The following is a 9222-nucleotide window of genomic DNA, read 5'->3' as shown; positions in this document are numbered from 1 at the left end:
ATCGGCGAAATAGTGGCGCGAACGAATGCGTACTCCGTTGCGCGTAAACTGTAAATGTGTATGTTTTGTATGTTAATTATTGAATATTTAAGGTTTTAACATGTTTTTGATGGTCTCTCATTCGCTTCGCATCGCTCGCACGGTACGGACGTGCGCTCCGCCTCGCCCGCCCGCTCGCATGCGCTGCGCTCCGAGTTCCTCGAGCTTATCGCCCTCGCTCTGCGAGTCTTGTTTCTGTGGTGTTTTGTCACAATTACGTGGCTTGCCCGCGGCTGCGCTTGGGATACCTAACGGTGATAACGAACAAGCGTAGTTAAAGGCCTTTCTAAAGGCGGTTCGGTTCGATTGGGAGCGACCGACAGTGCCTTTTTCAAGGCGCTGAAATTTCCTGCCGCCGCCGGTATATTAGGCTGTGAACCTTGGCCTCCTGGAAGGCACGTTTGAGAGGGTGAGGCGTTCCTCCTCGCCCTTGAGACACTCGGTTTCACAGTCTTTTCACTGCCGGGCGTGACCCCCCCTACCCCTCCCTACTTTCCATCCCTGAAGGAGCGTATCCCTGGTTGTTTTTGCAACCGGGGCCCTCCTGAAGGACTGATAGGAGTAGGTACTCACCCTACGTCGCGGCGTTGCTACGTTGCGGCGTAGTTACATTGGCTAGGGCACACTTTTCCGACACACCCCGCTCGGTTTACACCGACTGTGCGGGACTTACACACCGCTATAACCACCGAGTTTCTTGCCGGCTCTTCTCGGTGGTTGCGACTTGCGAACCGGTGTAGATTCACGCGTCGCGAATCTCAACTCCATGCCATGGACACGGAGGAACTCCTAAAGTTCCTCCGGGCCACTCACCCGGAGGTCCTCTCCGGGTTTAAAGCCCACATACGGGCAAAATCCCTCGCAAGCTCCGTATATGAGGAGCCTGCTTCCCCGTCATGTCCCGAGGACGCCATGTGCGATCCGAACTCGGCCCCTCTACCAATCCCGCTCACCAACGAGCACTCCATTGTGATAGATCACCAATCCCATGCCCCCAGTAGGGACATGGAATGTGACTCTGTCTCAGACGCCGATGACGGTGGCTTCACCACCGTCAGTCGTCCGAAGAGGACCCGCAAATCCGCGGCCTCTCCCCCTCCTTCCCCCCCTGCGAAGGCGCTGAAGGCCAACTCGGGCCTCTCTCAGCCCTCGCAATCTTCCCAGCCAGCCGGCTCGCAGTCGAGCACCGGGCGGACTGTCAGAGTCCCCCCAGTCTTTGTCCAGGACAAGGCGTCCTGGAACAAGATTTCCGGCGCGCTCAAGGAGCGTCACATCAACTTCTCGCACGCTAAGTCGTGCAACGTAGGTATTAAGGTGTCCTTGTCCACCTCGGACGAGCACCGAGCCCTAACACGATTCCTAGATGAAAACCGTATCGGTTATCATACTTTCCCCCGCGAGGAGGAAAGGGAGCTGCGGGTTGTTATCCGTGGCCTTCCCAAGGAGCTAGACTCCGCCTCCATCTTGGCCGACCTCAAGGCCCAAAACTTCCCTGTCAAACAGGTTCATCGTCTGTACAGGACTCGTACTCGTGAACCATTTCGTCGGCGTCGTCGAACAACGACGTATCTGAAAAATGTTAAGTTTCCAGGAGAGCGTTTTGAAGTTTTGGAACCGGTTTTTTGTGTCTACAAAAAAAAACTACTTGGCTGATCGGTTTCAAATTTGGGGATGTTATAAAAATAAAGATGTTATTTTATATAAACTATGTACGCATCTCCAAAAATACTTAGTTTTTTGTAAAAATCACATGCGTCATTGTTCTATGGACAATTTGAGGATGTATGTGATAAACCGTCGTTGTTCTGCGAATTTTTTAAATCAAATATATGACGTATGTCACTTTTAGTCATTATTCTACGGAACTTCTGCCAAGAGTACCCGTCGGATGATGATGAAAGTTGGAGGAAATAAATAAAAAACATTGTTTATTATGGTTTCAATGTTAATTAATCTATAAATAAAGACAATAGGTATCAAATAAAATTAACAAAAATCAAGGATAGATAAACCACATCCATATACTGCGGCAGGTTATGCAGAAGATCGTAGAGTATAACTTGCCACAATGCTTGGAGTTCGTGGACTATGAGAAGGCCTTCGATTCGATCGAGATTTGGGCAGTGCTGCAATCTCTCCCTGCACCGCGGCCGTATCGACTCTCGTTACATCGAGGTACTGAAGTACTTCTACATGAACGCACCAATCCGGCCCGAATACAGAAGCAGAGCACGAGCGCGATTCCACTACAGCGAGGCGTAAGGCTGGGAGATGTTATACCTATTTCCAAAACTGTTCACCTGTCCAACTCCTGGAATGAAAGGATTCGGCATAAATATCAACGACGAGTACAACACTCACCTTAGGTATGCCGACGATAATATTATGGTCATGGCAGAATCTTTGGAAGACCTCGACACAATATTAAAGACCTTAATCGAGTATCCCAACGGGGCCTTTGGATGAACATGGAAAAAATGAGCTTATGTCGAATGTCCATGTTGCACCCTACCCAACTTTGGTTGGGATCTCAATTCTTGAGATTGTTGACAAGTAGGATGTCTACCTTGGACAAAAGATTTAGCTAGGTAGGTCCAACTTCGAGAAAGAGGTCAATCGACGAATCTACCTCGACTGGGCAGTATCCGGAAAACTAGACATCTTTTCGTCCAAAATCCTAAAGTGCCTAAAGACGAGAGTCTACCATCAGTGTGTGTTACCCTATTATAGGTCCAAAACGTTGGCTCTCAAAGAAGCTCAAAGTTGCACGGCGTGCTATAGTGCAAGGGTTATGTCAGTGTTTCTTTACGAGATCAAATCATAATGAGAGAGGTCCGTAAACAAACTAAAGTCGATGACATATCCCGACAGATTAGCATGCTGAGTGACAATAGGCAGGACACATAGTACGCAAAACTTACGGCCAATGGGGCACCAAGGTTCTGGAGTAGGCTGCATACCGAAAAACGAAGCGTGCGACATCCACCCACAAACCAAGGCGGAACGATGATCTCATAAAGGTAGCAGGAAGGCACTGGATGCAAAAACTATCACCTATAAGATCTTGCATTTTTTGAATAATGTTGGGATCTGCTTGAAAGGGTAAAGGGGGCATTGATTTGACGGTGTAAGTGCTACTTAGAAATGAATAAAATAAATAAGTATAAAATTTAACTTAGACGAAAAGCTTTCTAAGCATACCTATACTTACAGGGTGACGTGTAATAAGTGAACATCCTTGTAAGGGATAACAGGTCATTGTAACCAATTTATTTATGTAGGTATATGCCTAGGCAAAAGTCAAGCATTTCTCAGTTTTAATAGGGACATCCTAACATGGTGTTCCGATAAAAATTGCACTTTTTTCTTTTATTTTATTACTTTTATGTTTTACTGTGTGTTTAATAAAGTCTTTTATTATTTTTATTATTTATAGTTTGGTCTTTTCCTACCATAGCTTAAAAGCAGGAAAATTTAAAATCAGCTGCGGGATATTAATTATTATTATTTTGATTTTTTGTATGGAAAAATTACATTGTGTTTTGCGTAGGCAAATACTTATCTAATTTGATTGCAAATGACATGCACTAAAATCCTTTACAAGGATGTTCACTCATTACAAGATGTCATCCTGTATACGCAAAAAAAAACTTTATTTTTAACACAATGTTTATTTTGAGTAACAAATCGTCAAAAAGAAACACATTAAAATCAAATTATTGTAGTCTCAATGTTTTATTTTATTTTTTAAGCAATTTAAAAATAGAACAAAGACGCAATTGGAATACCCGTCCCTAGTACAAAGTCGGTTGTGTATATCTGACGTCAAAATTACCAAACTTTACCGAAGTACAACGATGGTTCTGATCAAACGTCAAACAAAAGTCCTTAGAACAATGTAAGTTCAGTACATCCGCCACCAAAAACAATTATTTTGTACCAAACATTCTTAATGTTTATATTCATCAATCTACCTACAAATACCATAAAATAAAAACAAAAGGACACTGTTTCTTTTATTTTCGAACTTCCTAGTACAACGACGGGTGTGTACGTACGTCACAGTTTTTTTTTCTCTGACTTCCCTAGTAAAGAGATGGTTGTGACTTTCAGTCATCAAAACGATAAAGTGTCCAAACTTATAGATATAAAGACGAAATTCTAGATACATTCAATATCAATACGAATACAAATGTATAAGCTATTCCAACAAACGATGTGCAGTCTCCCGAAGTACAATGACGCTTGCACAAACACGTCTCTGTACTACGTTAGAATATACACATCCGTCGGTGTTCGATTCTGTATCTTCGAAATTATTACGAATTTTGAAAAATTAAAAAATTAGTTTATAAAGGGGCTATTTTAGAGTAGTTTAATGCAAAAAAACAGATTTTGACGGTTGCGATCATACGACGTTGTTCGACGACGCCGACGATTTGACCTTGTCCAAGTAGTCTTGGACTATTCCGATGAAGCGAAATCGATTTTCAATTTGAAAACGGTTTGCTTCATCTCCGGGCTCAAAGTTGAGCCACCCCGAAAGCGCGGCGCTCCCGGCCAGTGCCACCGCTGTCAACATTACGGGCACGCTGCCCGTAATTGTCACGCCCGTCCTATGTGCGTCAAGTGCCTAGGCGATCACGGCACAGCCGACTGTGTCCGTGACAAGGCCACAGCCACCGAACCACCGAGCTGCATACTGTGTGGTAGCCAGGGTCATCCTGCGAATTATCGCGGTTGTCCCCGGGCTCCACGCACTCAGCCGCGTGCCCCCATCCCCTCTGCCCCCAGGCAGATCAATGCTACTCGCAACTTTGCGGTAGCAAGTGAGGCTCCTAGCCTCCGCCCCAACAGGCCCAATGCTTGGGCTAGGCCTCTGGCCTACACCCAGGCTGCCAGCCTTACTCCCACACCCACCCAAACAGCTGTGGCCCCACCCGCGCTCCAGCAGGCTCCTCAACCCCACCCAGCCCCTAAGGCTACGCCAAAGGCACCTACCCAACAGGCGCCTAACCCAAGTCCCCCTGCCCCTAAGGCACCAGCCCACAAAGTCCCGGCCCCTCAGGCCAAGCCCCAGCCTTCACATTCACCTGCGGCTGACATTAAGTTGGTCAGAGACTTCTTTGGCCAAATTAATGTCGGCGAGATGTTTGTGATCGCCGCAAAACTGCGCGCGACTAATGGCGAAGGCAACATCATGGATAGGTTATCTATCCTCGCCGAACACGTAGACTTTTGCTACGCTATCTCCTCTTTCCACGCTCCGTAATGGCTAATCCCACCGCTAGGATCAAACCCCGGTCAATCACCTTAGCATTTTTCAACGCTAACGGTCTTAGACAGCAGAAGGACGAGGTTACTCAGTTCCTTACCGACCACCAGGTCGACATCTTTCTGGTTCAAGAGACCCTCCTAACACCCTCTATTCGCAATCCTAGGATAGCGAACTACAATATCATTAGACACGATAGGCCCACACGTGGCGGCGGCACGCTTATTTATTATAAGCGTTCTCTGCACTGTGCTTTAGTCGATCCCCCTTCTCTCTCTAACCTAGAAGTCTCACTCTGTCGGCTAGCCATAACCGGACACGAGCCCATCCTCATCGGCTCAGTTTACCTCTCCCCGAACAAGACTCCCTTAAGGAGCGACTTTCAGGCCCTCTTTGCTATGAATAGTGCAGTCATTCTTGGCGGCGACTTTAATAGCAAACACACTCATTGGGGTTGCGTAACATCCACTGCCAATGGCAACATGTTAAGCGAACTCTCTGAGGAACTCATCTTTGACATCTTAGTCCCTATGACGCCCACTCACTATCCTTACAATGTCGAGCATCGGCCCGACATTCTGGACATGGCAATTCTTAAGAATATAGGCCTCCGCCTACACTCTATAGAAACCATGCACGCGCTCACTTCTGACCATCGCCCGGTCGTACTCCAACTAGGCTCTCCTGAGTCTACACCCACTATGAAGACAGTTGTGGACTGGGACAAACTCAAGGTAAAACTTGGGAACTGTCAGAGCCCACAACTGTCCTCAATCCCCGACGATATAGTTTCGCCTCACGAAACTATTCACGCGATCGATGCGCTCACTAGTCACATCTCGGTCGCCATCGGCGACTCGTCTAGGCAAGTGCCTGCGATGGCTAACCACCGTCTCAGGTTGCCGGACGACGCGCGAGAACTATTGAGGGCAAAGAACGCAGCCACTCGCGATTATGACGCTTATCCAACCGAGGAAAACAGAGCCCGCCTACGTTCCTTACAGCGCGCTGTCAAGGCTCGTATCGCGGAACTCCGTAACAATCAGTGGGATGATCTACTTAAAGAAATCTCGCCATCTCACCAAGCCTATTGGAAGTTGACGAGAGCCTTTAATACTGACACCGTAGCGTCCACGCCACCGCTTTTACGTCCCGATCAAACGCTTGCGTTTGACGACGACGCCAAAGCCGAATGTCTAGCCGACAGTCTAGAAGCACAGTGCTCCCCCAGTACCCTCCCAGTAGACTCTGCCCACCTCCGCATGGTGGACAGCGAAGTCGAACGTAGAGCCGCCCTCCCTCCGACCACAACCCTAGACCCGACCAACGTCGACGAGGTGCGAACGATAATCAAAGGTTTCCGTCCCAACAAAGCCCCCGGCCCGGACCGTATCTCTAATAGAGTCTTACGCGCCCTGCCCGCCCCCCTAGTATACCTCTTGGTTGCTATTTTCAACGCGGCCATGTCTCACTGCATCTTTCCCGACGCGTGGAAAGAGGCAGAAGTCATTGGCATCCCGAAGCCCGGTAAGAAACTGGCTGACCCCACAAGCTACAGACCCATCAGTCTCTTAAAGACCATGGGTAAGTTATACGAACGTATAATTGTCTCTCGATTAAGAGATTATGTTTTTTCTAATAATCTCTTAATAAACGAACAGTTTGGCTTCCGCGCCTCACATTCCTGCGTACAACAGGTGCACCGCTTAACGGAGCACATACTTAGCGGCCTCACTGCTAAGCCACCCGTAGGGACAGGAGTGCTATTCTTCGACGTAGCGAAGGCATTCGATAAAGTCTGGCACAATGGCTTGATTTACAAGCTTTACGAACTCGGTGTGCCGGACAGTCTCGTGCACATCTTACGTGACTTTTTATCGAATCGCACCTTTCGTTACCGAGTAGATGGCTCCCTCTCCTCCCCCCGCCCCATAAGAGCCGGAGTCCCCCAGGGCTCCGTGCTCTCGCCCATCCTCTTTTCATTGTACGACGTCAATGACATCCCCAAATATCCGAATACGGATTTAGCCCTCTTTGCGGACGACACCGCACTCTACAAGTCCGGACGTAATCGCAATTACGTCATCTTGGCGCTCCAACGCGCAGTCACACAATTAGGCGAATGGTTCAGGAAGTGGCGTATCGAGGTAAATCCCGAAAAAAGTGCAGCTGTGTACTTTTCTAGGGCTTTGTCTGCGAAACGTCCTCCAGTTCGCACTCGTCCTAATGTCCCCACCCATCTCACCTTATTTGACCAAACTATTCCTTGGAAAAGTGAGGCCAAATACTTAGGTGTCACCCTCGACCAGAGATTAACGTTCGCTCCGCACCTCAGACGCGTCTTGAGCCGTGCAAACCACTACATCCACCGACTCTACCACCTAGTTGGAAGGAAAAGTAAATTGTCACTTAGAAATAAGTTGACAATTTACAAAACCTGCATCCGTCCAGTGTTGACTTACGCCAGTCCGGTGTTTGCTCACACTTCCTGCACAGACCTTAAGAAATTCCAGACCCTCCAAAACAAATTCTTACGCTGAGCCGCGGACGCCCCGTGGTTCGTGCGTAATACGAATCTCCATAGAGATTTCGAGATCCCATCGATTGATCACTTTATGAAAGAAGCCTCTCGCCGCTACTTTGATAAAGCGATCAACCACAAGAACCCTCTTATCGTTAGCGCCGCCACGTATACACCCCAGAAAGATGTCGCTGCCCAATACCGACGACCTAGGCATGTCCTAGACGACCCGGACGATCCTATTACCGAATTTCTGAACACAGACATCACTGCCTTAAGCACGCCAACTACTCCACAACACAGTAGCTCGTTACACCGTACCCGCCGGCGAGTACGAGGCCCTGCTTTCCATTTCGGACGGTACAGACATGTACCGGGCCGGTTCTCCCCTATCCGTCCCCCGGACACGGCCTGAGCCGAGGTCCGAGCCTACCGTGGCGCCCTCAGGCCGCGTCCGTAGTCCCCTGGATCGGGCCCACTAGAGTGAGCCCGCCGTAGGCTGGACTTTGGTCCAACACCGCGGTGGGCAACCCTCTAGTTGGGTTCGCCACTGATCGGGCGCCTTCTGCGCTCGATACGGCCCGATCGCGAACGTCGGTCTGCGACCGACGATCGCCAAACGGCTAGAGTACCTTCTGTACTCGCCACTCTGCCCGGTGAAGCTGGAAAAGCTCCTCAAGCTACCAGCGCGCGTCCCTTCAAAAAAAAAAAAAAAAAAAATTGATGGTCTTTGTAATAATATTAAATAGCTTGATATATTATTTATGGAAATAATAACCGTTTATGTAAGTTACGTAAGTAAAGATGGTAAATGATGAATAATTCTTTATAGAAGATGTAATTTATTAAGGACTAAGTTAAATTGTAATATATAAGGAAAGACGAAACCTATGTACTACTTTTTACATGAAAATAATAAAGAGGACACATATTAATTAAGGAAAACAGATAATTAAGAATAAGAAGATAGGGAATCGCTTAGGAGTGAGCGAGATAGGCATGTGAGCGCTCACGGACGCGTCTGTCTGAGAGGGAGGGTTTGAAAGAGAGATAGCCTACATTCGGGCATGGCGATTGGTGTAGATTATGGGCGATTGCCGCGACTAAACCCTCGCTCTCAGACAAGACATAAGAAGCGCGCCTCGAGCCCAAAAAGTTCGTTCCTGAGTCAGTTCGCAGTTAGTTCGTCAGTTCGTGAATCCAGTCAGTCCAGTGCAGAGAAATCGGAATAAGTGCGAGTCGAGCTAAGCTCCTCCTAAACGCGACGCGGTTGCCCTATTCGAACGGGCAAAGTGTAGTGTAGTTCTAGACTTAAGGACAGGACCTACATAGTGTTAAGTGAAGATTTGTGAATTTGTGAAGTGATTAAAGAAGCTATACAGTCCAT

The sequence above is a fragment of the Ostrinia nubilalis genome, chromosome 1, assembly GCF_963855985.1.
Source record: "Ostrinia nubilalis chromosome 1, ilOstNubi1.1, whole genome shotgun sequence".
NCBI classification, from domain to species: Eukaryota; Metazoa; Arthropoda; class Insecta; order Lepidoptera; family Crambidae; genus Ostrinia; species Ostrinia nubilalis.
Note: the sequence above shows the minus strand (reverse complement) of the source record.